Below are 7,570 nucleotides of genomic sequence, written 5' to 3'. Positions count from 1 at the left end.
ATAATAGAAAGAAAGAAGTAAAAATTAACATTGATTCAGTCTTGGTTAAAATGATAAGAAAACACTTTAGAATAATCTTTGATTATTTCATGTCAAAACATTCTGATAATATAAAGAAGACATGAAACAAAGATATTGGCTAGGTGGTGGAAACATTTTATTTAGAATTAAGTGAATGTGCCAGTTACTAAGTTTTTATATCTCAGCACCAAATCTATCCATTTTGTGCTACATGATGCTGGAACTGAGACTTTACAAACCACATTCCAGCTGGCTCCCTCTTAATTTCTGCCAATTATGGTGATGAGAGGAGGCTGTTTAGAAGGCAAACACAAAGGGGAGAGAGGAAGAAAGAACTACTTGCTCTTGCCTGCTTCCTCTTCCGGGAAGCATCAACCCTACAATTCTTTTTCACCCTAGGAAGGCAATTCTGCCCAACAATGCTGCCTCACCCTGAGAGGGCAAGTCCTTCCCATCACAACTCTTATAGAACCAGCCTTTTTGCACCTCCTTAGAGACACAAAAACTAGCTGTCTAAAGACCCCTTTTAGAGATCTGAGTTTCAAGACTGCTTGTCTCCAAGCTTCCAAGTTTTAATACAGATTGAACATACCTAATTCAACAACGTGAAATTTTAAATGCTCCAAAATCTGAATCTTTGAGGGCTGACATGACACCATAGGTGGAAGTTTTCACAGTTCACCTCATGTGATGGGTCGCGGCCAAAATACAGTCAAAACTTGGTTTCATCCACAAAATTATTTAAAATCTTATAAAAATTATCTTCAGGCTACATATATATATATATATATATATATACACACATGTCTATGGAACATAGTGAATTCCATGTTTAGACTTGGGTGCCATCCCCAAGGTGTCTCATTATGTATATGCAAATATTCCAAAATCTGAAGAAATCTGAAATCAGAAACATTTCTGGTCCCAAGCATTTTGGATAAGAAATACTCAAACCTGTATGTGCAACCTCTTGCCTTTGTTCCCCCAGCCCTAGGGCTGGTATCTGCTCCTGCAGTTGCTTTATGTTTCCTTTTTGCCTTTTTAGGTACCTAACAACTTTATACCTAGTTAAAAATTCCTTACGTTATATTTTCTGTTAGATAAGTAGTGTGACTACTATATCCTGACAAGATCTTAATGGTTACAATGGAGACAGGCCATGTCTCTTATCTTCACTTACGTGAAGCAGCATGCCTCGTAAGACAGTCAAAACACTCTTCCAGAGCTATTAATATAAAGATCTTCCCTCGATAGTCATTTTTTGTTAAAATTTCTCTAACTCCACTGGAAGCAAGAAAAAAAATACTTTTTTAAAAAGCAAAGTTTCTTTTAACAAGGAGACATGTAAGACACTACTTTATTCCTTTATTTTTGGCAAAATATGTTTATTGTAAAAATTGTAATTTGCTCCTTTTTATGGTGTAGATGAACTGTGTTAGACCTGTGACTGCAGGTATCATGTGGGTTGGAAAGGCCAGATTCTAGGTCTAATTTTCTATTTTTTAGCTAGGTAAATAAAATGACGATGGTGGTGCTAGCAGCTTAAAAACTACGCTCAATGGGAAGTGTGGATTATTTAATGATTCGCTATTGGAAAATTTAAAATAAATTTAAAAGAATGATAGAAAGATTGCTAGTTCTATCATTATATTGGGAGCCTGGGATTATATTCTCAAATGAAATTTAACTTTCAGCTCTCTTACAAGCCAAGGAAATAATTATTGCTTTTATGTAAAAGTAAGGAAGTGATATCAGCAAAATGGCTGACTAGAGATGCTTGACACTCATCCCTCTCACAATAAAGGACCAAGGCAACAAACAAACAGCCAAGATTTTACTGACGTGTTGAAGGGAGAGTGCTGGCATGCAGCGAGGGAGTGGAGATGCACCTGTGGTGATTAGTTGGAAATCCAGGAGGGCGGCATGGAAGTATCTGCAACCATCTCCCCTGCTCAGATTGAATCTGCCTGGAATCAAAAGGAACTTACTATTTCAGGGGGAAAGGTAGCAAAAGACTAGTTGCCATTGCCACCACAAACACCCACAGTCCTTACTACAGGAGAATCACATGCTCTTTGCAAGCCCTGAGCCCAGCTTGGAGAACTGCCAGGAATTCATACAGCTGCATTGCCCCAGTTTAAGGGCATGACATGTGTTCTTTCCACCCACAACTCACCCTCTGCAAAACAAGTAGGTGCAGCATGGTATCATGAGAATAGAGCCACCTCTGTAGTGCACCTTGTTCTGATGGCTAGTAGCCACTGTTCCCCTCCAATACTGGGGCTTCATCTTAATTTCACCAAGCATACACAGGTGGCTGAATGCCACAACTCCATCTGCACAAAGCTCAGGCCCAGGGTAGGCTGTGACTCTGGTCTTGCACAACAAGGAAACTCACCCATTCCTGTTGCCAAACTTCCAGCTGAATGAACAGTCTGGCAGTCGCACCCAGGATGAACTCAACCTTGAGCCAGCCAAACCACTGCACACCCTCCTTGAAGTGGCAGAGGCATCTAAACTGTTGAACAGCTAATGCACACATCAGGCTGGTGGAGCAGGCTGAGTACTTCTGCTCAGGACCTAAATAATAGCCCTGTCCCTGTAGTGTTCTCCCACTCCCCAGCAGACACGTTCCTAGCCTGCCCAATGGCCCTGCACCTGCAATCAAGATCTGAGACACAGTCCCACAGTCTGGCTTCTGGTGGGCACAACCCCAGGCTGGCCAAGCAGCTTGAAGCCCATGACCTGGACCTCAGAAACAGTCCCCAAAGGTTACCCTGAGCCAGCTGAGCAGCCTAACACCTGTGTCCGAAAATTAAGAAACATTTCAGTGGGTTCCCCTCACACCCTTAGACCATCTGAGCAGCCTTCCACCCATGCCATGCCTCAGGCCTGAAAAACAATTCTGTGGGTTGTCTCTGGTAGATAGACTCCCAAGCCAGCTGACCAGCTGTGTGCCTACGTTCTGAGCCTGAGAAACATACCACAGTCTACTCATGGCAGGCATGCCACAAGGCCAGCCAAGCAGATGTGTGCCCATGCTCCCAGCCAAACAACCCTGTGGCCTCAATCTCAGTGAGCCAGACCCCAAGGTGACTGAACCACTATGTGCACACACACAGTCCCACAACCCAAGAAAATCCTGGAGAGCCCACTCCAAGGATAGCCAAACCACTACCATCAAAATCTTAGCCTAGGCCACACCTTGAGAGCCCACTCCCAGCATGGCCACAACACTACCATATAGCCTAGGCCACTGACACTCATAAATGTTACTAGTGTGGATTACAGCTGGAAAAAACTACATGGAGACTATACTACAGTGTCCTCCTAGAACCAAGGCCAACACCCTAAGACCCATTCATGCAAATAAGTCATTCCCTATGAAACCTACTTCATGAAATTGGAAGAGACGACTGCTCCACCAGATATGTATAAATCAATGTAGAACATGTTGAACATGAGAAAGGAAACATGACACCTCCAAAGGAAAACAATGTCTCCAGTAATAGACATCATTCATAATATATCAAGTGCCAGAAAAATAATTCTAAATAATATTAGGAAAACTTAGTGAGATACAAGAAAATACAGATAGACAATTCAATGAAATCAGGAAATTAATTATTTGAATGAGAAATCCAAAGACATATATCATTAAAAAAGAGCCAAACAGAAATCCTAGAGCTGAAGAATTGTGTTCAACCAAGCCAGCCACTCTGCACAAGGAATCTGAGAACTCATCAAAGATGCTCACAGTCTGGGAACCAGAATGTGGATGTTCCATAAGCAATTCTGTCTTTCTTAAGGCTTTTTCTTAAGAAAGCTTTCCTGAAATCTTTCTGGTGTGAATCAATGGTATGACAATATACAATCAAGAGCTTTAGCAACACACTAGACCATGCAGAGGAAATAATTTCTGAACTTGAAGACAGGTCTTTTGAAATAACACAGGTGAACAAAAGAAAGGAAGGAAGGAAAAGAAAAGAAAAAAGAAGAAAGCATTTTAAAAATGAAGAAAGCCAAGAAAACACAGAACGTGCACTCCTGGCTGGAGCTGCAGCACTAGGGCAAGGGTCTTGCAGCGGGGCATGGGGCTGCTCCATGAACACTACGTGCCCAAAGGCTATGTGTCTTCAGAGCCAGAGTAGCAGTCCTGTGGTCAGGGCCAGCAGGCAGGCAGGGGCAGCCTCAGAGCCAAGAATCCTGCAGAACGGTCAGCATCAGCTGGTCCCTGGTGGGCTCCACCTTCAATGTCAAGCCACAGGGCAGCCGCTTGGACCTGTTTGGTGAGTGCTGGGATCTTTTTGGAGGTCCTGAGCTCAGTGCCCCAGAAATATTTCAAGAAACATTTCTCAAGAAAAAGCCTTGAGAAAGACAGAATTGCTTGTGGAACGTCCACATTCTGGACCCCAGACTATGCTCATCTTTGATGAGTTCTCAAATTTCTTGTGCAGAGTGGCTGACTTGGTTGAACACAAATTTGGAAGTATGTCAAAGTTTGCAAAAAATTACTAGCTGATGAAAAAAACAAACAAACAAACTTGTGAATTTCCTTGGTCCAGAAACCAGGCAACTGGCTGAACTGTTTAGGTTTGACTTGGAAATTAGTAGAATCCATCTAGACAAAAAAAAAGTATAAAAGAGCAGTGAACCTGAATGTTAAAATCTTGGATTTGAGCAGTATATGCCTTATGGCAACCAACTTTCTCAACAAGATTGAGAAGCTCTCTTACCAGAACACATTCACCATAACTTTTATCTGATGGGGATCGTATCATAATTGATGGTCTCCATGCAGAAGCACCAGACGACTTAGTGCCAGAAGCTGCTTACAAAATTTTTCTTTATCCCAATACTGGTCAATTAAAATATTTAGAAAAATTCCTAAGCAACGAGATCTTCTGGCAAAGTTGGCAGGATATTCTATTTTCCCACAAGGCTTTCCAAGGATCAATAGTTAAAAATCCAGAGACTGTCATGCAGTTTCTTGGAAACTTTCTAACAAACTTTCTAAAAAAACTAAAAGATTTTGAGATATAGAAGGGATGAAAATGAAACAGAATCCTCAAAATTCTGAAGTAATGCCTTGGGAGCCCTGCTACCACAGTAGTGTGATTTGTGCACAAACACATAATATTGAGTCTGGCTTATGTTGCCTGTTTTTCTACCTTGAAGCAAGCATGATAGGCCTGAATATTTTGCTTAACAAACTGTTGGGGATTTCATTATATGCGGAATAGCCTGCAAAAGGAGAGGTATGGTGTGAAGGTGTCCAAAAACTGGCTGTCATTCATGAATCTGAAGCATTGTTGGGGTGCATTTACTGTTATTTTTTTCAGCAAGCAGATAAACAAACAAAACAACAAAAAAAATCAGGATTGCCATTTTACAATCCATGGGGGCAGATTAAAGGAAGCTGCAGACTATCAACTCCCAGGCATAGTTCTTATGCTGAATCTTCCCCATTCCTCACGGAGTTCACCAACTTTGCTAACTCCTGGAATGATGGAAAATCTTGTCCATGAAATGGGACATGCTATGCATTCAATGCTAGGACATACTTATTACCAACACATCAATGGGACCAGGTATCCTGTTAATTTTGCAGAGGTTCCTTTTATTCTAATGGAATACTTTGCAAATGATTATTGAGGAGCTAACCAGTTTGCCAGACATAATCAGAATGGGCAGCCACTGCCAAAAAAATATGGCATCTCAGCTTTGTGAATTGAAAAAGATTTGTGCTGCAACTGATACAAAACTTCAGGTCTTTTATGCCACTCTGGATCAAATCTACCATGGGAAGTATTCCCTGAGGAATTCAACCACAGACATTATCAAGGAAACACAAGAAAAATTCTGTGGCTTACCATATGTTCCAAATACTGCCTGGAAGCTGTGGTTCAGCTATCTGTTGGGCTATGGTGCCAAATATTACTCTTACCTCATGTCAAGGGCAGTCACTTTCATGGTTTGGAAGAAATATTTTCTACAAAATCCTTTTAGCAGGGCCACCAGGAAGTGCTATTGCAGGGAGATGCTGGTCCACTGCGGAGGCAAGGAGCCCTTGCTCATGGTTGAAGGTATGCTTCAGAAGGGCCATTCTATTGATAACTTTGTAAGTGCCCCTGTTTCTGACTTGGATTTGGATTTTGAAACTTTCTTCATGGAGCCTGAAAAATGGAAACACCCTAAATCTCTTACATCAAGGTCATGTAGATATTGATTTTGTTATAAATGCTACAGTTGTGAAAATTTGTTTCTAATTTCAGTGTTGACTTCTGTAATAACTTCAGAAAAACTTTAAATTGATAGAACTTGGAATAAGTAATTTGTTTTAATCATAAAGAAATGAAGAAAGCCTACAGATGTATGAGATACCATTAAGTGAATAAATATTCATATTATGGGTGTTCTACAAGGAAAAGACAAAGAAAAGGAGAGGAAAACATATTTAATAAAATCATAGTAGAAAACTTCCCAAGTCTTGAGAAAGAGATGGACATCCAGATCCAGAAAACTCAAAGAATCCCAATTAGATTCAACCCAAGCAGGTCCTCTCTGAAGCATGTTGTGGTCAAATTGTCAAAAGTCAAGACAAAAAACTTTTAAAACAGCACGAGGAAAGCATTAAGTCATATACAAAGGAATCTTCATTAGACTAACAGTGAACTTCTCAGCAAAACATTACAGGCCAAGAAAGAATGGGATGATATATTCAAAGTGCTAAAGAAAAAAAAAAACTGTCAGCCAAGAATATTAAACCCAGCAAAGCTACACTTTAGAAATGAGGCTTAAATAAAATATTTCACAGATAGACAAAAATTAAGGAAATTTACAAGAAATGCTCCAGGGAGTCTTACATCTGGAAGTGAAGAAATGGTAAACAGCATGATGAAAACATGAGAAACAAGAAATCTCACTGGTAAAGCCAGTACACAAAAGAAATGAAGAAAGGAATAAAGCCTTATCACTACAGAAAACCACCCAGCTGCAAGAAGCAATAAGGAAATAAAGAACAAACATACAAAACAAACCAGATGTAAATTTGCAAAAACGACCATAAAGATGTCAATAAATGACAGGAGTAAGTCCTCATCTATCAATAATAACCTTGAAAGTAAATGGATTAAATTCCTCATTTAAAATATACAGACTGACTGAATGGATTAATAAAAACAAGACCCAATAACATGCTGCCTATGAGAAATTCACTTCACCATAAACACAGACTGAAAGTGAGATGATGGAAAAGCTATTTTATGCAAACAGAAGCTAAAAGTGAGCAGAAGTAGCACTACAAACAGACCTCAAGACAAAAGCTGTAAAGACACACAAAAAAGACATTATATAATAAAGAGATCACTTTGGAATGAAAATTTAACAATTGTAAATATACATACACCCAACACCAGAGCACTCAGATATATAAAGCAAATATTATTCTAGCGAAAGGGAGAGGTAGACCCCAATAAAATAATAGTCAGGGACTTACTTCAACACTCCACTGTCAGCATTGGACAGATTACCAACACAGAAAAATCAA

General features: G+C 40.0%; 1 pseudogene; it reads left to right on the top strand.

Annotated features, from left to right (window-relative positions):
* Window positions 1–1,180: 1,180 nt before the first annotated feature.
* Window positions 1,181–6,250, top strand: LOC108308945 (annotated as a pseudogene).
* Window positions 6,251–7,570: the final 1,320 nt, after the last annotated feature.

Source organism: Cebus imitator, unplaced genomic scaffold, assembly GCF_001604975.1.
Source record: "Cebus imitator isolate Cc_AM_T3 unplaced genomic scaffold, Cebus_imitator-1.0 Scaffold90, whole genome shotgun sequence".
Taxonomy (NCBI): domain Eukaryota; kingdom Metazoa; phylum Chordata; class Mammalia; order Primates; family Cebidae; genus Cebus; species Cebus imitator.
This window is presented reverse-complemented; position numbering and strand designations above follow the sequence as displayed.